This window comes from Molothrus ater, chromosome 11, assembly GCF_012460135.2.
Source record: "Molothrus ater isolate BHLD 08-10-18 breed brown headed cowbird chromosome 11, BPBGC_Mater_1.1, whole genome shotgun sequence".
Lineage (NCBI taxonomy): Eukaryota > Metazoa > Chordata > Aves > Passeriformes > Icteridae > Molothrus > Molothrus ater.
In genome coordinates, this window is record NC_050488.2 from 15,704,684 (window position 1) to 15,727,151 (window position 22,468).

Consider the following 22,468-nt stretch of genomic DNA (forward strand, 5'->3'; position numbering starts at 1 on the left):
TGGTAAATAGTGATGAGAGGGGCTTGGGGGGATGAGGATTTAATGTACAGCTTGTGTGTCATCACTGAAATTTCTACCAGAAATATTATTTTACCTTTCATTAATAACCTGGCTGAACTGGTAGAGCAGAGAATTGGATAAGTTCATATTTAACAGATCAAATGAACTTTTGAAAAACTAACATAGTTATGTACTCAGTCATGCAAAGACAGCTCTGACCAAGCTGCCCAGCAAATGAAGCCACACTAATTTAAATGTACTGCAGAAGGAAATGATCTCACACCAAACTTCTAATTTGTCATTCTGTAATATGAATTGTGGCTTGGAAACTCACTAATTGGCCATTAAGAACACATTGTTATAGAGGTGGACTTCTTGGTGTGTGAAGAACAAAACTCCCAAACTTCTGAAAGAAAGGAGCCACCATTCCCTCCAAATGAATGCAGAGGACATTGATGGTTCATAGTTTTCAGTCTCACCTATCACAGAACTCGGATTTATTTTGGCCCTGTCAGCTTGGGTGCCTCCCTGAGCCTCCATGCTGTCTGTGAGTGATGCTGCCCACACACAAAGGTAAAGATGCTGTTAGAGCTACCTCCAGATCTCATTTCCTGGGTACATCCTATGCTCCTTTAAAGTTCTTAAATCTCCCTTTGAAAATGCAACACCCTTCAGCCAAATGACTGCATGAATTCATGGTGACTGCAAAGAGTTGGTGATATTAATAAAGAAAATATTCAATTATTGCACTGGGGGAAAAATGTACTATTTTATTCCAAGTTAATGCTGTGATGTCAGTTACTTGAAAATTTGATTCTAAAAATCCTTTGAAACGAGTGCAAGGTATTCCCAAGATTTTCCTTTCATGTTTTTGTCTCTCCTGTCCAAGATGTTTGGGTTTTCTCAATGCTCTGTGTGACTGAGGGGTTCACCAGACACAGGACAGGGAGGCACAGCTCATTTCCATTGCAAGGACAACTCCTGGCAAGGTCCTGTGCTCACTCCCCTGTCCCCAAGTTCTGTCTTTGCTTAACCATTATTTCTTTTCATATCTCTTTTTCCATCAGGAAACCATTTGCCTTGGCATGCTTTTTCATCTTCTCATTTACATGTCTCCTGCAAGACAAACTCCAGCATTGATTTTACCACAAGATAATGTTAATAGGATCAATAAACCACAATGACTACATCAAAGTGTCTGTTCTTCACCCTCCAGGACTGCAGAAGGTGCTTTAGTCTTAAAGTACATCCAATACAGCATCTCTCACATCTCTCTCCTTGTCTACTCTTATGCATGAGAGACTGTCTGTCTGCCTGGTGGAAAATAAATTACTAGCTTGTTGAAATAATTTAAATTTTAATACTGCTTCAGCACATATTAAATATTACTGATGCAATTAAAAAATAGACAATCAGCTCAATGCATCTAAAAATGGGTGTGGTGTGCCCTGAGAGGAATAAATGAAGTCTGGTGGGAAGACTATTGTAAGCACAGATTTCTTCTTTATCTAAAGAATTCTCAGCTGCTAAAAAAACCAAATGTCCTATTTCATTCAGGTCAGCCACCATTTAATGATTTTTCTAGTTGGAGATTGGTTCCCTACAAGCCAGATCCTCTAGGATGCACAGAAGGGTCATTTTCAACAGAGTAAAGGAAACGATGTCCTCTTCAATTTCTTGCTCCATGTGTTGTTTAAGTGGCTCCTTTCCCAAAGGTCACAAACAGGAATGGTCCTGGTTAAAGGATTGGATGACAGATTTCACCAGGAAGGTTCCTCTGGCTCCTTCCAGCACTGTGCACTCCCAGGAAGAACTCACATGGTCCCAAACTGGCTATTTTTTCCTTATTCTTTTTGTTCGCAACCAACACCTGACACTTGAACTCAAGGCATTTAAAGCAATAAAAGACCTGAAAGCCAACCTAATTATTTTTCTCTAGGTCATCTGAAGTGTTTCAGTGAAGTGCTAATGATTTAATTCAACTTTCACATGTAACTGGCAGGTCCTGTGGCCAGAGCAGAGTTTGGAGGCATTGTAGGGTCTTGTCCAGGTGAGAGTTGGCCTGGGTGACCCCCAAGGACATTTCTGTGCTGGGGTGAATGGAAACCAGGTTTCAACCTCAAAAATAATCCATTTTTCCAGTGCCTAATAAGGGTAAGCAGGTGTAACTCTGAAGAGGTTTAAAGGTTTAGACAGAGGGTGTGAGAGGCAGCAACTCAAACCTTCCAGGACTGCCTGTGAAACTGGGCAGGGCCCAGCACCTTTCCTAGGAAATGTCTGTGAAAAATCCATGTAAAATCCGCCCAGTCTGGGTAAATCAAGCCCAGCAGCCTGCATTTATGAGACTTTACTGGAGATAACAGCTGAGATTTATAAAGCACTTCTGTAATTCAGAAACACAGTGCTACCAAAAATTCTTCCCTAAGGGTTCTTGTGAATCCAAAACCTCTAAAAACCAGATTTTCTGACTCTTTTCCTATTGATTTAAATAGACTATGTTATCCCCAGAGCACTTTAAAAGGCTTATCAATTTTTTTTTCAGTTTTTTATTTGTACATGCCAAATAAAGCCAAGGCTTTAACATTATACATAATGAAGCAGATTTATTCTGACAGATTAAGTTTGCTTAAATTTATAACAAAGTTCAGGACTTTAAAAATGTACATGAGAAATCATCATATGATAGGATGCCAGTTTAGCCCCATAAATATGTAGTCTCTATCTCTATTAAAAAATATTTCTGGAAACTAAAAAAAAAGTATCTGTGCTTCTATTTAAATATTAGGAGGCCCCATTATAAAAATTCTGCCCTAAAAATAAGTTGACAGTGAGAAAAAACCAGCACAATGTGCTCAGTTACACCAGTGCACATCAGTATTTTGGAGAGGGACTGATTTTTTTAAGGTCCTTTGGAGCAAACTCTTGCTCCATGCAAGACCCAACGTGCATAGCTCAGGTCAGCTGTAAATTCTGATTTATTTCAAATTTACCTTGGTGTAGAGCTTGTCTACATAGCAAAACTGGGGAAATGAATCCACATTAAAAGTAGACACCAGCATAAAATGAATTTGTTGAATCATATTTACTTTTTTGTAGGGATCATTATTCATGACTAAAAGAGCAATAATTTGATTTTTGTTCCCAAAGTGAATTAAGGTAAGCTCAATTAAATCCAGTCTAATTCTGTATAAGACTGTCTTTTCAGAGATTTAATGCTATTCAGTGAGTTGGTTTTAAAAGATGCTTTGGAATGGTTTTTCTGAGGGCCTCAAATTAGACCAGGGACACTACATATACTTAAAAATTTACTTAAACCCTTCTGTGATAATAATAATTTTTGGGTCTTATGGATACATTTTTTAATCTTTTTTTCTTACCATATAAACCTAAAATAGCTGGTTTTAAATTAGAATTTTATCTGAAGGAAAAAACCCAATTAAACACTCAGAAGAATACTGCAGGCTTGCTCTCAGTAATGTCCAAGGGAGATGGGAGGAGCAGCCCCACGCTGTTCCATGGGATTAGCCAGGTAATGGGGACTGGGACTTAATTTCATTATGTAATTACAATTTCCCTGGATTTGCTGTGATGATTTAGCTGTAGGTTGGCTTTCTAATGTCTCTCATAATGACTTAACTAGCTCTGGGAGCACGAGCAGGATGCAATAAGAACAGACAGGATGTATTCAGCTAAAAGGTCAAACTGTGGCCTCAGCAAAGCCATCACTGCTGAGGTTCCCACCTGGGTGCAAAGTCCCCACCAGGGGCTCTGGCCACAGTCTGGCTCATGGAGCCTCCAAACAGAATCTGGTCAAAGGGCAGCTGGAGAAATGACTTTAACCTTTTAGTAAGTGTCCAGTGCTAAGCAGATATGAGCAGCATCCAAGGCAAAATGTCAAAGCAGAGCAACTGTGAGCAGTGGGGGAGTCAGGGAGGGACATCAGGGCCAAGTCACACTCACAGGGACAAACACTGCCATTTCTTTGTCTCCCCCTTCTATAAGAAAACTTTATAATAATATGGGCAGCAGATTCCTCCCCAAAATAGTCAAGGCTTGCCAACTTACTGCCACTCTTAAATAATTGCAATAATTGCTTTCCAAAATTCTCATTTGTGTTTTCACTGCAACCGCCGCTGAGCAAATCAGACTTTTCAAATCCACTTTTAAAAAAAGTCCTCTGGATTCTAGTCACAGGCTCATTATCCAAACGGCTTGGGTCACACAGATTTTCCAGCTGTAATGCCTGTGTGAGGCTGTGAGTGCTCAGAAATGGCAATGGGGGTGAGCAGAGGGCAGGGCTGGTGCAGGGAGAGCGCCCAGAGCAGCTCCTGGGTGTCTGTGCTGTGCTGCAGCCCAGCAGAGCCTGCCTTGTGCCAGGGAGGATGTGCTCCAGCTCTGTGGGGAAAAGGCTGATCAAAGCTCTGATTAAAGGGGGATCTCTGGGGTCAAACCGAGCTCCTTTGTTCTTCTGGCAGTTCTAACAAACACTCGCGCTCAATAAAGCTCGCTCTGCTCTTGAGGACACGCTGGCAATTAAACCCTTGCCTGGCCAGCTGGACCAGCTCAGGTTTACTTTAGAAATGCAGATGAAAAAGGGGCATCTTGAGTCTCATAACCTGCATTCTCTCCATGTCATTCACTTTTTTTCAAGGTGTTGAAGTTCCATTTTAAATCACATTTCCATAAAGGCTGGATATGCAGTTGAGCCAATGAAAGAATGCATTTCCTCAGCCACTCAGCACACTCTTATAAACATTTAGACAATTTCTTTATGCCCTTCAGCCAAAACTGCAATAACAAAGGCTAATTACATCAGAAATGCAGCAGTCCCCATCACACTTGAGGGTGAAGCACCCACAAAAAACTTGACTTCAAGAAAGTTTGGCTAGAAGCAAAAATAGTTTTTATGACTATACCAACTCTAAAGACAAAACCAAGTCTGTTAAATGTGCACACAGGCAGGGAATAAGCTGTAATTTTCATAAGTAATGCCACTTTTTAAGTGCAGTCCTCATCATTTAACCACTGCCTCTCCCTGAGGATAAAAGGAAAAGCACAAATCCAGTCCAGCAAATTTACAGCATAAAAAGTGAATCCTACTTTCCAAAACCTTTGTTCCTCAAACCAGAACCTTAAAATCGCTGAGCTGTAGCAACATCCTTTGAATCAACTCACCTAAGCCTGGTCAATCTCATTTTGCTGCCCTGCTCCACCCAACCTGCCCCAAGCAGTCAGAAGTTGGATACAGGAGGCAGAAACTCAGGCACAAACCCCCTTTCTTTACCAGGATTCCCAAAGACAAATCTTTCTTACAGGGCTGAGATGTCCTGCTTACTCTAAGCACAGTACAAAGTCCCTACAGACAGACATGCAAACATTTTGTATATTTTCTAGGTATTAACAACGTGTTTTGCAAGATGTAACCAAGCAATTGTTTTTGCACTGAAGCATCTCAAATTTCTCTTTTCCTTCTTGCTTTTTTCGTCAGATTTACACAAACCCCATCTTAGACATGGCTTAAAATGTGGAAAAGGCCCATTACCCACTGCAATACAAACCATTAAAGAAAATGCATTTTTCCTCCACTCTGTGGTTTTACACACACAAAAAAAAAAAAGGCAAAAAGAGAAAGAAAGGAAAAAAAAAAGAACTGTTTGGAAAGAATTCTTTTTAAACAGCATCTTAATTTCAAAACACCTCATGAAGACTTTGTTCACAAAACCCTTGACAAGATGGAAATGATGCTCCTTCAAAGTACTACGTAACAATTTAACCTACTAATACCAGTTTCTCCAAAGCAGTGACAAAAGAAAATAATTATTCTAAACATTTCCCTATTCCCAGACATATTCAAAGCTGTTTGCAGAAGTTTCACATCTCCAGCTTGCATTCTCAAGGCCCCACAAAGCTGCTCCTCCAAGGAAGCCACTGACCAAGGGTTATTGACTGCTCACCTCTGAAAGCCACATGGATCCCAATGAACTTCAACCACAGCACTACTGAACCCAATAAAAAATAAAATAAATGAAATCTGACCTTTTACACCAGAGTTTAACTCTTGCTCTGCTGTGTAGGAAGAGGATGGGCCAGAAGACACAAACATGGACAAGCCCCAGGTCAGAGAAGGCACCTGAAAGCAAAAGGGGAGTGCCCACACCCTTTTAGCCTTTATAGGGTACAGGGTGGGCAGAAACAGGAGGATTGGGCCACACAGGATTGGTCAGACCCCAGATCACTGCCTAACACAGAATCACTGGGTTGGGAGGGACCTTCAAGATCATTGAGTCCAACCTGTTCCCTGACAGCTCAACTGAACCCTGGCACCCAGTGCCACATCCAGGCTTTGTTAAACACACCCAGGGATGGTGACTCCACCACCTCCCCGGGCAGCCATTCCAGAACTTTATCACCCTTTCTGTGAAAATCTTTTTCCTAATATCCAACCTGTATTTCCCTTGGTGCAGCTTGAGGCTGTGAGCTCTGGTTTTGTCAGTGCTGCCTGGAGAAAGAGCCCAGCCCCAGCTGAGCACAGGCACCTTTCAGGAGCTGTACAGAGCGATGAGGGCACCCCTGAGTCTCCTTTTCTCAACTAAACACCAACACCCGGGGAGGAGGGGTTGCCCACATGTTGTCACTGTGGGATCAGTGCACATGGACCTGCTTCTCCCCCTAAAAATCAGCAGCAATGCTCCCAGTGCCTGTGGCTGCCCAGGATGGGGACAGCTGGGATAAACCCTGCCCTGGTTAACAGGTGCTGCTGCTCTCTGCACAGAGGGATGGATGAAGGAACACATGAGAGTCAGGGAGAAGCCAAATGCAGAGTTAACCCCACTGAGTCCCAGTGACTCCTGGAGCTGTAACAAGGTTTATAATGTCCTGCTCTGTGTGCTGCTGCTCTCTGTGCAGCACCCCATCTCAGGCTGAGGAGCTCTGAGTGGAATAAAGCCCCATCCAAGGCAAGTTTGGTGGTGTATCCATAATGAAACCATAACTTAGTGTCTAGACAAAGCAGCCCTCTTCCAGCCTGGCTTCACAGGTGACAAGGTCAAATTGAATTAAATAAATGAAAGTTAAATTTTCTCTCTGCTTGAGGAGTGCTGAATATCTGTGATTTATGGAGTCCACCCATCTTCCCACCAGATGAGCATCATGAGAGGATCAGAAATGAAATGCCATATCTTGCACCCAAGTAAGCCATTCTGAAGAGGAAACAATTAATTAGTGCCAGGTATTATTGTCACAGGCTGATTAGGTGACACAGTGCATTTCCCCGACCAGCTCAGAGCTGCAATGAAGACACAGCAAGGTTCCCTTTCACTGAAAGCAAATATTAAAACAACATTCATTACCTCTTCATGAAAGGGAAAGAAAACAGTGACCTTGACAGAATTTGTCTCTCCTTCTCAGTCTTTCAGAATAAAATTCAGCCAAGGCAGCACTTCTCCCCCAAGCCCATCAGAAGACAAAGCACACAGCCTTTTTAACCACTGAAGATGTTCTGAGATGGACTTTTCCTACAGGGATTTCAGAAGCCCCACTGCAGATGCAGAAGGCAACAGAGTGAAGCATGGGCCACTGAGTCCAGGAGGGAAGGAGAGCAGTGTGCTCCAGGGAGCTGCTTTAAACCATTATTGGAGATCTGTAGCTGAGCTCTCCAGTGGCCTGCTTCCAGCTAAAAGGCTTCCACTTGAGTGCTTCAGATCATGTAAGTTTGTTTAAGATGCATAATTCATGAAGGGTACATAACACCATCCTTGAATAACTTTTCACTCAGCACCTGCTTGACAGGGAGAGAGCTGACAGAGCAGTGTGACTTCAGAAATCCAACATTAGCACGCTATGTGTCCCACAGAGGGACAGGGATCACCACACTCTCTTAACCCTTCTGTGGGATGAGTGCCTGAGGAAGCCAATTGCACTATCTGATTCCATGATTAGGACTATTTCAGCTTGTTGCCATTATCGTATAAATTAAATGAAATAAAAACAAAAGAAAATGAAATTAAATGAAATAAAAGAACGACAAACGGTGTGAAGAGTTACAACTATTTGCATTATAGTCCTTGAAGAGAATATGTAAAGAAAAGTGTCTGTTTTTATAGGCTTTAAAAACAAATCTATTGCACACAAAGGCCCTGAGTACAACCATCCCCACTCATGCTGAGCAGTGCCTTGTAACTCAAATAGTCCCACTGAAATCAATTTGGGATTACAGAATGCAAGGCAGGAAAGAACCACCTGGTCTTTTGGTAGCAAAATAAGATGTGTAAGGAACAGATCTTCAGCTAAAATTAATGTGATTTGCCTCATTGTGCCTAATGGAGCTGTGCCCATCCCCATCAGCCTGGAGTCCACTGTGACAGTGTGCTGCTTGTAGAGCACTTGGTTTTAATTACCACTGGTAAATACTATGTCCTTAAACTTTATAGACCTTATATATTTGCCCTACTTTATTTTGTAGATAAAAACCCAACTGTGGCCTGATAGGCAATTTAAGAATGATTTATGGACTCTATCTGCTGTTAGTAACAGTTTGGAAGTTGCTGTGTGACAGAAGGGAGGCATTTTTTTTCTAATTTATTTTGGGAGATAATGGTTGGAATAGAACTGTCATATATTGCTTTCCCTTATAAAACTGAGAATTTTCTTTTTAGCAAGGTTTTAGAAAAAAGGAAAAAAAAATAGGGCAGGACAAGATATAAAGAGAACAATGGACACAATAAAAAGAATGTGGGATCTAGTGCATGGTAGAGGAAGAGCACAGCTTTCATAATTTATGCTGTGGGCCAGCAGTCCCAGCCGTGAGCCTTGTGCCACTCTCACCCCAGTCCCAGGGTTTCTCTCTAGAACTCCATTTATTTTGGCTTCTTTATCACTGGTAAAGGATTTATTCCCTCTGCTCTCAGGCTTGATGTGAGATTTGGATTAACTACAGACATCTCTCCATTCTATGTAAAAGAAACAGCAAACACATGCACACACAAACCAGGAGGGGTTAATTTTCAAACCCAGAGTATTTGCAGATAGTCACTCCCTGGTACACAAAGCCTTCAAAAGAGACATTTCACACAAAGCAATATTTTGCCTCCTGTGTACTGCAGAGCAGTGAAGTGAAACAGGAATTCCACCCAGGGCATTCTGAGCATGCACATTTTAAAAGGAGTAGGTTTTTCCACCCAGGATTTCAGAGAGCTTTTGTAATTGGTGGCTTCTGTGACCTCACTGTGATTTCTGCCCTATACCAGAGTGCTGAGCCTACCTGAAGAGTGATTTGTGAGTCAGAGAGAAGTACTGAAATCCACAGCCCTGGTGTATTGACGTGCACTTTATCCATCCTGCTGTTACTCTGAAAGCCAGCATGCTTCCCTGCTTTTACAAGGGTCATTTGAGACTTTTATCTGAGTCAAACCCTGCTCTTGCTTCCTGCAGGGCATAGGAGAGAAATGACACCAAACACTGTTCTCTTACCAAGGGAGAGAGATTATCCCTGTGACATGGGTGTTTCGTGGGGACAGCCAAAAAAAACACACTAGGAAAGAGTGTTCCATTCCTCATGCTGAGGTTGCCTGAATGAGAGCTGTTGTTTGGAAGGGAAGAAGTTCAGTGGGCCTTTCAGTGGAACTATTTTGCATCTCTCCCTTTGTAAAACAGGGCAGAAATCTGGTCTGGTGAGCAGTAGCTGCCCACAGGATGCTCTGGCTCAGGATTTCTTCCTCAGTGTCCTGTCCTGGAAGGGGCACAGCTGTTGCTGGCAGGTGTTGTGGGGTTCCACCAGTCTTAGGCAATGGAAACATCCCCATGAAGAATGGATAGCTGGGTAAACAGCATAAGTAAACTTGGGGCTTTTGGGCTTTTGGGCATCATTAGAGTCCCCAAAGAGGGAGATTGGCAGCAGAGCTGAAAGCCAGGCTGCCTCTGAGCCATCTGGAGGGCAAGCTGGAGAGGAGGGTGGGAGCCCAGCACTGCCCTTTGGCTTCCAGGTTATCCCTGTTTCTGCTGGGCCAGGTGGGAAAGGGCAAAATGACTGCAGGAAGTATTGAAGCAGCTTATGGACTTCTCCCATTAAAAAGCTTTTGTTCTGAACTGTTCCTACAGGTCTCCTCTGACCTGGACCAGGGGCAGGTATTGAAGGGTTTTTTAAACACTTAAAGCTCTGTCAGATTTCTGGGCTCTGCAGATCCCCATTTAATCCAGCAGCAGTTCTCCACATTGATTTAGTTTGATTTGATCCATTATTGCCTGTTTCAGCCCCTGTCCTTTTCCTGCCTCTCACTAGTCATCTGATTTAATTGCCTGATGAGGAGACTCTGCTCATATCAAAAGGCTGTCTCTGTGCAGGACCAAACCTCTCCCAAGGCACTGGTGAAATATAAATTGAAATAGTCTTCAAAAGTTTACAGAGCATTATGAGATCAGTCCAGATCTCACCATTACTTATTAATTGTTCAATTCAAGAAATAACTATTTGATAGAAAATGGGGTGGAGACCTGGGAAAGAATGACTTTAATGAGATCTCAGTGACTGATATTTGAAAATAGATTATTAAGTTTCTGCAGTGCAGCACTGAGATGTCCCAGTGCCTTCAGGAATAGTAATAACACCCTCTGCTTTCGTGTCTCTTGCAGGGTAGACACTTTAGAGGTCAGCTAAAAGCAAAGGAGGCTTCAGAAATGGCTTACCAGGGTTATGCTCTGCCCTGCCAAGGGGTGGAAGAGCCTGGTTTGCCTCTGGAAGCTCTTTTCCTCTAGCAATGCTTTTCTTCTTTCCTTCTCTTCCAGCTTTTCTACCTCATTTAGCTCCTTTGGCTCCACACTGATGTATAAACAGGCTTTCTATGAATCACTCCCTTCTTAAAGCTGAAATTAGGAATACATTGTCTTCCTATAAATAAACAACAAAGACAGGAGGAAGTAGAACCACATCTCACTCCTTTCAGCCCTTGAGAGATGTGATACACTCACAGCAAATGAAACAGGGGGTGCAGGGCCATCCACAACTGATTCCAGCAGGAGGATCTGTGGGAAAGAGTGCACAGAACACAGCAACTTCAGGTACCAAATCTTATCCTGGCACACACACATGAGAATGATGCCAAAGAAGAGAAGCAATGGGGTCCAACTGTCCAAAGAGTTTAAGATACCTGGGGTTTAGGTCTGTTTGACAATCTGTTGGATGACCTTGGATGAGCAAACTTTTTTTGTTCCACACTTGCCTTTCTCAGAGTTTGTTTTTCCTTATCCATTTAAATTGGAAGCTCTTAGGATGGGGTTTGGCTCCTAATGTGTGTTCAAACAGAAGCTGAGATGGAGAGACTTTTGTCTCTGTTGTGAGGCTCAAGGTGCTACAGTAATACAAACAATAATAAAAAAGAATGAGTGATGCAGTATAATTGCATGAATAATAGCTTACATTTTAAGACTCTTCTTCCTGCCAGATCATCTTTGTGCTACTAAGTTCTGTTTACTCAGGGAATATTCAATAAATAATAAATAAAACCACAAGCTGAGGCTCTCCCAAGCACAGCAGGTAATTTAGGTGATTTGTCCATTAAAATTAATGCAAAGTGTGTGTCTAAATCCCTTAGCGCTCCCAGAAAATTCTGAGCTTGAATATTTAATTTCCAAGCCAGGCAATTGGCAGGGTGGTCTCTGCACCCAGAAGACAAGGGACAGAAATCAAGAGGAGACTGGGTGCTCTTGGGTGGAGAGCTCTTACTCACCTGAGCACCTTTGCTGGTCCCTGGCTGCTTTTGTTCCCCCTCAGTCCTGTGGGAAGTCACTGAGAATCCACCACTGTCACAGACATATTTTATGAAAAATCCTTTCACTAGCATTTTTTTCTCCTGAGAAGCTGGGAAGTTTCAGCTTCTCCATGCTTTTGCTGCTTTGGAATGTGATTTGGAGAATTGTTTACCCAGCACGTGAATGGTTTTTACTTGATGCCCCATGACAGCCGCCTGTGTTGAGGCTGTGAGCAGTCACAAGATTTTATTAGCATGCCATTCCTTTATTTGCTAGCCTTCTGATGTCTCTTTTCTTCTATTCTTTTAGTATAGTTTTAATATATCATTTTCTTTTAATCTATATCATAAAATAATAAATTAGAAACACGGAGTCAAGATTCTCATCTCTTCCCTCGTCCTGGACTCCCTGCAAACACCATCACACACCACTCTGTCCCTGCTGGGCTGGGAGACTTTTGCCTTCTCTGGATTCTGGAGATTACCAGATGAAGCAAAGAAAAGAAGATTAAAAAGGAGAAATAGCACCTTCCTTGCATGCACTGTGCCATCTCTCCTTTCCATCCCCACTGCTCCAGCCTGAGCTTGTGCTCCTCAGATTTGCAGTGATGCCTTTGCTTTTGGCCATGGGCAGTGGGGAATCACTGTGGAAAGGGCAAACAGGGAGTTTAAAGCAAGTCAGAGCCACCCACTCTTCATTTCTCATCTCCAAATCTCCTAAACCCACTGCAAGGAGAGAGGAACAGCACCAGATTTCTTGTAAGTGCCACATCACTACCCAGGACAGGAGCGATGCGCTCGGAAAGGTGCTCAGTGCAGCTTTGGGAGATCACTCTGCCTGTGTCAGCACGACAGATCCCAGCCTCCAGACAGCTCTGAACACATCAAAACCACTCTTCCCTGTGCCAGCAATCCCACTCTGCTGTGGCACTGCCTCCCCAGAGGGAGCAGGGGCCGCTGCCCCTCTGGGAGAGCTCCACAAACAGCTCCTTGCTCCAGCTCTGCCTGTCACTGTTGTTCCCTCCCAACAATTTTGCCACCCTTGATAAAAACCTGAGCCAGAGGTAAAACTGAAATGAGCGCTCTCTCTGACGTGGGCATACATATTTAAGCATTTCTGTCACTGTGTGTTAGAGTTGCAGGCACTTTAATGTTGCTGCTGAGCTCCTTGCTCCTTGCACAGCATCAGGCAGGAATATGGGGCTATAAGGTTTCAGGAGCTAAACAAATCTCCCCTTTCTTACCCTTTAATGGTGGTCATTAAACTTATATTATCAGAATCACAGCAAAACAGAGCAGGTTCTATAATTCTGTAAGGAAATGAGGCTGACAGCATCAGAGCAAAATACACATTAACAGAGCCCTGCTCATGACACAGCTCCTAAACACACAGCTCAGTGAATATTCATGCCCCATTTTTGAGGGACACTAAGCTTAAATTTTGATATTGCAGCTGCATCAACAGTTCTTGGGCTTCCTGGGATTGGAGTAGCAAGGGAAAATAGCAATTCTCATTGTTGTTCAGGGTACCTTTCTCTCAGTAAACAAGCTTCTCTACAGAGGAGAAATGCAGGTAGAGCTGTATTTGAAGAAGTGGATTTTGAATATTATGATGCTGGGCTCATCATTAGAGGACAGAACAGATGGTGAAGGCTCAAAATATAGTCTCATCCCTATGCAAAGGGATTTCTACAAATGCATGTTAACTTTTATTGGAAGTTTCCATACACATGTAAATCCCTCTGTCCTGGACTGAGCACATCCTTTAATGCAAAGCACTTATGTGCATCACAATAAGTAGCAAGAATAGCTGATAGTCATTGCAGTTAGAAACTATTTGGTTTACTTTGACCATAAAGCAGGAATTTTATATTTTCTGTCTTTTATTTAAAAGACACATTTCATGTCAGGAACATCTTCCCAGACACAAATAGGAAAGTCCAGTTCTGTGTATGTCAGTGAGCCCCAGATAAAATTTTAATGTTCAGGATGCACTTTGAAGGCATTGGTGTGCTTAAATATAGTTTATAATTGTGCTAATATCATAGGGATCTGCATGCCTATATTTTCTCTAGTAGAATTGTTTTTTAAGTCTGCAAAACTTAAAAACATCAGTGCAGTTCCAGGTGAAAAAGATCTAAGACACATTTCAAAACCAGTTGTGTGACCATTCAAGCAACAATTCTCTGTCTCAAGAGAAGTCTGTCCTGCAGGGAAAAATAACAAATCAAAACTCCAGAGGTAAAATATTTAAACACCTGTTCTGAGTAGATTTTTTCATAGTCTTCTAGTTACTAGGTGTTTTTTTAGATTGTGCCTAGAACTACTCCAATAAAATTATATATTTGCTTCATTTATTCATTCTACTTTTTTTTTTTGTTGTTGTTGTTGTTCCACACAGTATTTAGTTATCATTCACTGTACTACATGATTTTGCTACGTTGAAATGAATTAAACTATCCTGGAGAATTTACCCAAAATTTGGTATTAAATCTATGCCCAAACTGAACACAGAATATCCAAATCATAGAAATTATCTAGAATGCTTTTTACTTGACTTTTCCTGGCAACAGAATGGGTAAATACATTTTACACACAAACTTTGTATTAGTTCATTGGTGCTCCTTATCCTCAAGCTCCCATTAGCACATCCCTGGACAGAGCTCATCAAATTCACCTGCCAGGTGTACCAAGCCCACTGAGGTTGTTCATCATCATTGTTTTGCTTGGAGCTCCCTTTCCATCCCACCTGACTACTGGTTCTCAGGAAACAAGCAGAAATTGTAGGAACAGCAATTCTCTCTCCATTATTCTCTTCAGAAGACAAAGACCTGGCCTTGTCTTTCAGGAAAGAATTTGCCTCAAAGTGAATTCATAACACTGAAACAGAAAAGGGGTTTTTTGGGTTTTCTTTGGGGTTTTGTTTGTTTGTTTGTTTGTTTTTGGTTTTGTTTTTTGGGTTTTTTTTTTTGTAATAGGAAAATCCTGCAAGCAATCCAGCTCCTTCCAGCAGCACTATAATTACATCATTGCAGGGGGGAGAAGGAAATGCAGCCCCACCAGTCCCAACACACAGAAAAAGCTCAATCCCTCCAGGAAGCTATTAATTACAAAACAAATAAGTGTATTAAAATGCCATTATATTTGCCCTGAAGAAAACTGTGAGGCACAAATATAGTATAGTGGCAACCCACAGTTTTCATATCAATAAATGGAAACCAATCCTGTTGATTTCCATGTAGTTTCAGAAATGTAATAAAATCTTTGAGTTTTCTGATGAATCAAGTTTGTTACAGTTCTTTCCTTGTCTTTTTTCTCCTCTGCTGTTGGACAGAAGGACCCCTGGCTGAATGGACACACCTTCAAAGAAAGCAGACATTTCACTCTGGCAGAAAGTTATTTTTGTCTTTGCTACAGAAAGACTGAGCTAAGTTCTTCATTAAACGATTTCATTTAATAGGGCTACAAACTCAGTACCAGTGGCTGCTGCCTTGTGAGTGTGTGTGTGTGTATAAAATGAAGTGCAAACCTCTGTCTCAGCCTAGAAGACGAAAGGGGTGCAAAGGGAGGGCCAGAGCAAAGCAGTGCAGACCATGGGGAAAGTGCCAAAGTGCCCTTTTTCAGAAATGGCAGTCTTCCCAGCCTTAAAGCCTTTTGTGAAAAATAAAATATTCTATTACATTATTTTCCAATTTCAGCTGCCTCCCTTGCTGGGCTCCAGGCTGGTATATTTCCAAAAGTTCAGGAATATTTTGCTGCTCACCATCTGCCTCAATGGCTGCACATATTGGACATCAACACCAGGACCCAACCTCTGTGGCCCAAGGGCACCAAGCAGCCACCAGGGTTGTACCAGTGGGGATTTCCATGCTCCAAATATCTGCAATATCCCATTGATCACAGCATTACGGGCACGCCAAAATAAACTTCCCTTCCTCACTCACTCCCCTTCCTTCTCAGCTAACATCAGCACAGAACTGACTTGCCAAATGAGGATGGGCTTGGGTTGGAGGGAAAGTGTTTCCCTGTACCCTGAATTTGTGGAAATGTGCAGAGGGGATTTCTTGGCAGCCTCCTTGGGGTCATGTGTCACTCTGCAGTCAGTCCCCACACACATGGCATTTGAACAGCCCTTCCTGGTAGCTCAGCCTCTTGCTCATGGAATCACTTTTATTATTAAAGAGGAGGAATATTTCAGCATAAGGCTGCTAGAAGCAGCCAGCCAACTCTGCATTTGGCTTAAACAGGCTCGTGCTGAAGCCTAAAATGCTACAAACCTCCTGCACTGGGCAGGCAGTGCCTTACTCACCACAGAAAGTATTTTTGGGAAGGTTAAACCATTTAACATCAGAGATTCCCCCTGAAAATACACACTCGTGTTCAAAAAGACACTGAAAACTGTTCAGAAATATCTACTTTGCAGCTCTCACCCTGGCATTTTATGTCCTGACAATCCAGAGGTTAATTTAGGAACAGGCTGGATCACACCAATATATCCTATGGCAAATGCTAAGCAATAAAAAACCCAACCCAACAAATTAAAACCATGATTCTTAAGAATAGCAGAGCTGACCTGAAAGCTGTGAAATTTAGAAAATATTTTGAAATTTCTGTTTTCCCCATTTGTATATTTTATTGTGAGATCTGATGAGGAAAAACCTTAAAACTACACAGGCACTGCTCCAGGCTGCTTTATCCAGACAACATCATTTTAGACCAATTATCCTGAAAATATTTTGGCCTAAAATCCCAGTTTGCTTCATGGCAACTTCCTACTCTTCTCAAAGTAAATAAACAAATTCTCTGCATCTGCAGTAAAGCAGATGAAACATTTGAACTCTAGGTGTTGCTGTCACACAATTTCTTTGCTAAGAACTCCCTGAATTCCAAGCTATTTGCTCTAACCTCTCTTTGTTGGCTTTCTGCATGGTAAACTGGATCTCTGCATGTTGATTCTGCTCCTGCCCACACCAGAAATGGGCCATTCACACACATATACAGAGGCAAATAGAAAAACCATGATCCACTGTGACCAGGACAGAAAGAAATGCCTCTACTTCAGCTTGGATAGAACTACATCCCTGATTTTGGTGCAGCTGGGAAGGAGGGGAAAATTAAAGTTGAAGTTGTGTCACCCAGTAATTAAATGAAAGTTCTCATTGTTTGTTTCCAGTCTCTCTCTAAAGTGTAAAGCCCAAAAAACCCCTCCTGGGATAGTTGTACACGTGTTAATTTGCTATATCACCTGGGGAAGATCTTCTCTTCCCTTGTTAGGCTGAAATCCGTGTTGGGGAAGGAGCTCAAAGGCAGCAGATAAAGTTCTCTCTCCATTTCAGTGGCTTACATTGGTTTGCACCATGGGAGGAGCTGTCCCTGCAGAGCTCAGAGCAGGAGGAACGTGATGCACTCAGGTACAGAAAATCTGTACCAATTTGCAGCTGTTGTTAGAGACCAACCACAAGATTTGAGTAACTGATGCAGGGAGGGTGTGGGGAAGGGATTGGTATTTTCAGGTCAGCTAGAAGCTATTGTGTTTGGACGTGAGAGGAAAAAATTGTTCCTGTCGCTTTTATGAAACATGTAATTTTCCATCTCCCTTCCATGCCTTAATTGGACACAGTTGATGTAGACACAAGCCCAGCTCCCATCTCAGGCTTCTGTTTCCAAAGGTCACAGATTTCCTGCTGATCCCCTGCATTATGCTATCATCTCCACCAGAACCTGAGGAGGGGAACATTAATTGCCTGTGACTGTAATTGGCTTCATGGTGGTTGTCAGGCTGGGGGCACCCACCCCAGAACAGCTGTCAAACACCTCACCTGGCAGAAAGGCACTGAGTGGCAGCACTGTGCTCCAAACAGGACTGACATTTCCTCTGCCCTCCCAGGCTCTGCCATCAAGACAGAGCTCTTGACATAATGATTCTCAAAAGGGACTAATTTGAATTAGTTTCAGCTGGTGCAAGGCAAAGATGCAAACATGAACAGCCTGTTGGCAGCAATTCAATCCCCAAAGAGAAACCTGCTCTCCTGGACCTCTGTGTCTTCAGGCTGAGATGAGATCACTGAGGTGTCACTGACACAGCACCCACACTCCTGGTCCAGGGCTGGTTCAAAAAAGCCAAAATCAAAGTAGAAAACCAATGGACAGTGAGAAAACCAATGGACATAGTGTAATTGGCAGTAGTATCAGACCTGGTTTCTCTTCTGCTAAGTCAAAACCAGTCCCTCCTTTGAAGCCAAGTGCAGCAACTCAGATCAATCAAAATATCATCAGACAGAAGCTGTGCTCTCTGTGTTACCACCAGAAACACCAGAACTGATCTCCTGCTCTCCTTGATGCAATATGCACCAGAGCAGAGAGGGTTGAGTGGGATTTTTAGATTCATACCCACCAGTTACACAACAGCTCTGTGCTCCAAAGGAAATTGCCTTTTCTCCCTGCTGGACAAGTCTCCAGTTTGCCTTTAGCCTGATGGGATCCTTGCCCTGGAGTTCCATATTAATGAAGAAGTGAATTCAAAATGGAACACTTAGGAAAAACCCTTATTTGCTGAATCCCAGCATATAGGGAACTGGTAAAAACCCTATTAACAAAATGATTAAGAAAGACTTAATGACCTAAAAGACTTGGAAGGTGACATATCTGTCTGTGGTCATGGATTTAAACAATTTGCTGCATATTTCTACGGCAAAATGTAAGAGGATAATCAAATTAAACTCTTCTCAAAACCACAATTCTCGATCTCAAGGGTCAAGCATGCAGGTACTGACATGTACAGTTCAGATTAGAATTACAGTTTCACCTAATTACAGAACACAGCAGAATACACATATCCAAACGTTGGATAGAGCTATACTCATTTATGGGAAAAAATGAACTTACCCCTTTAGACACCTCCATATTTACACAATTGAAGGAGACAAGGCAAACACACACCATGAACACACATGCACTGTGGAAGAGAGATGCTTCAAGCAATGCAACACTAGAACCTGATAAATACAGCAGGACTGGAAAATGTTTTTCTCCCGAGTCCCACAAATTGGGTTGTACAAGAAAAATCCAGCCCAAGAGTCCCTTTTGTTTATTTCAGTGGCACAAAGACCCTTCCCTGTGTGTGCAGAGCATGGCTGGAGCAGCCTATGCTGATCAGTGCCACAGCTGTGCAGGAAGGTAACAGATAGGACTGAGCTTGCTTTTTACCTCAGTAAAATTAATCTTAATTATAGCAACTCATTCACGGCATTAATGTGAAATACACGGTAAGGCTGAATGTAAATCACAAATTCGACTCAATTTATACCTGCAGCAGCTCTTTTCCACATGGCTGGGGAAGGTGCTGTAAAAGCACCACAAGAATGCCACTGAAGCCTTTTCTCTCAGCTGTAGGAGCAGGAGGACCCAGTGCTGGGGAGCATGGTAACACACCAAGGGAAGCCAACAAAGGACTCCCCAGACTGCAGACAAGGCCATGCGTATGTTGCTTTGCCATTTGGACCTGGATTCAAACTGTGAAGCTGGAAAACAGAGAGAAAGAGCAGCAGAGCCATGACAGTGACCTCCCTGTGAACCTGAATTGGGCAGCACTCTGCTCCATCCCACGCTTTAATTCATATTTCTGTGCTGACTGTAATGCTGTGTACTGGCCCCAACAAGAATGAAATTAAATATTTATGCTTTGGTGATGAGATACTTTGTTACCCCATAAAACTTGCACATATGGAACTCTATTAATTTATGCTAATTCCTTATTTCTCTAGAAGAACCTTTCTCCTCATTAGCATTTGATCGTTTAATACAACTTTACAGCACACACTAAATTGAAGCCCATAATCTTCTGTAATTGAGGCTTTGTGTGAATTCATTGTCATTTTTCAAAACAAAAAAAAAACCAATAAAAGGGATGGGGGCAGGGAGCTGTGTGTGGCAGCATTGCCTTTGCCTGGCCTGGAGCAGGATCAGCCCTGCAGGGATCTGCTGGCAGTGCCAGCTGCAGGCAGCACAGCCCATCCAGGAGCTGCACCTGCCCTTGTGTGTGCTGAGGAAGCATCTTGTGCTGACCTCAGGGAGGGCAGAGCCAGTCCTCTCTGGCATGCTGCCAGTGCCTGCCAGCTGGGCCCCAGGATAGGGACAGGGAGAGAAAGCAGAGATGGAAATTGCAGCCCACAGAGCAGCCCTGCAGCAGGGGCAGTGCCCAGCTCACCCCATCCCAGGGACCCTCTGTCTCACCTTTGTCTCCTGCTGAATCCTTCCATTAATTCTGGCACCATGTTTAGGAGTGGGGGAGGAAATCAGACCTGGTGTTCCTGGAGGGGAAATTAATGATCCTTCCCTTGCCACAACATTCCTTTTCCTTTTGTCCAGTGGCCCAAATTCACTTTCATTTAGCCACAAGTCTAATTAAATAAAACAAATTGCATTGGCTAGTGCAGACCTGTCCCCCTTGATTGGTCTCTGTCCTGGTGCAACTTCCCAGGCTGATCTGTGGGACTCCTCTCATCAGGAGGTTTGCTCCAGGCTCATCTGTAAATCACAAGGTAAATCAAAAGATTCCCCATTTCAGGAAAGGAAGTCAACAGTGTTTTTGTCTTTCAATATGTGGCCTCAAACAGAAACCAGCAGGGAGCAGTGGGATGCAGTGCTGAGTTTCACATTGCCTTACCTTCCCTTTGTCTCCCCTTTCCAGTGTCAACTGGGAATCTTCAGAGCATTGATACAGCTGGCCAGCTGCTGGATTTTTCTAGCAGCACTACAAAAAAAAATGTCTTGAAATCTCAAACATCACAATAAAAAGGTACGATGTATACATTGATATTTATATATATATATATATGTGTGTGTGTGTGTGTGTGTATATATGTATATATATATATATAGGTATATAAAGAATGTGTCAAATTTCTGTCATTGGACACGGAGGAACAGCTTAGTGCCTCTGGAAATACCAGTTTTGTTTCTCACAGCACTGTTTACTTGTTTTCCAGAAGACTAGAAGGAATTGCAACAATTTAATCAGTATTTTTAGGTTTTTCAGTACTTCTGTGTGTCAGTTTTACCTCGAGGAGTTCTCTGCACTGTTTTTCATGACAAGAGGAACTCACACATGCTCATGTCCAGCTGTCATTGAACTTGAACTGATAGGGTTGGAGGTGCCAGTGTTAAATAGAGCCTAGGAACAGGTTTCAAAATGCTGACTGCCTGATTTTCCTAATAAGGATTCTCTCATTCAGGCCAGGAGCTTCTGATACACTTACATCAAAATTATTTTGAGTTTTAATTTTAAGAGTTGTCAAGTAACTGCAGATTGCAGCCTGGGTTTACACATTCTTGACATTTACAGCTGCAAGGTTTAGGGAAAGGCACCCAGCCTCCCCCAGCACAGCTGAGTGATAGCTCAGAGCCAGACAGAAACCATCCAGCTGTGGAAGATTAATAATTGCAATGTGCAAAAGCCCCACTTCATCTTTGGGGAGGAGCTCATGAGCACTCCCATAAATGCATCCTTAGGACTGCACAGAGGGAAGCACTCTGAATGCTCTCTTCTCTTCTCAGGGACACATTGGCAAAGACATAAACAATGAAAAAGCTAAAAATATCCCTTGCCCCAGATACAGGAAACACCTGCAGCCAGCAGAGCATTTAAAACTCATTTAAGTCTCATTGAGTTTGGGGAAGAGTTAAAAACCTGGCCACTGGCTGTTCTTGAGTCCAGGTGTCAAAGAGAACATCAATTTGTTTGTTTTATGGGCATAAAGCAGTGACTTCAGCACCAACTGCTGTAGCCTGAGCAAACACATGGTATCAGCAATTTACAGCCAAAAAGACTCCACATTTTTAAGTTTAAAACAAACATTTCCCATTTAAATGCATCTGCTTGCACTGCTGTTTATTTAAATTGTCAGTTAATCAATGAAATGTAGTGGAGCTGGGAGCACATCACAGCAAATCAGTGTAATCACCTTCATCTTCATTTTACTTTAACTGGACTCATCTCTCCATTCAGCCCCTGACCAGAGGCAAGTCAGAAGTGAAAAAACAAGAAGCATCTTTTACCAAATGAAGTGATATATCCATGTTGATCCAGCTCCTCCTTTTGTGGGAGCACATCTTTATCTTCTAAAACACTCCCAGCATCTTTTTCCCTGGGACAACGAGAGGAAGGGATTGGATTACTCACCTAGAAATTAACAGCACAGCCTAAACCTTGTCTAAACCCTCTATCAAATATCTCTTCACATTCCCTTTACACCTGGCTCAAGGCAGGAACCAACTGCAGCAGTGAGCAGCAAAATGCACCGGGGCCTCTGTGGAGGTGACAGCCCCTAATGAAGGCAGCTTGCCTCAAATCAGTGCCACCATCATTTCACTGACCATAAAATGACACAGTAAGTGCCTCTTAAAGACAGTTACCACATGGTTATTGCTGCTTTCCAAATTGGATTGTCATCACAAGTGTTCAGGAGTGAAGGATACAGGTGGGGAACTCCTCAGTTCCTTAGCCCTGGCAGGCTGGAGCTCCCAATGCTTATTCATTTTGCATTAGCAAGAAACATCAGAACATCTCAGCTCCCCACACCACAAGGTAAATTATTCCTGGAGCACTGCACTTGGTAGCCTGAAATTTAATTACCTTGTAATCTGCAGGTCATGTTATTGCTCTGTGGTTACATGATTGCCTTTTTTTTTTTCAATACGTATTTATATAACCTATTAAAAAATGTGAC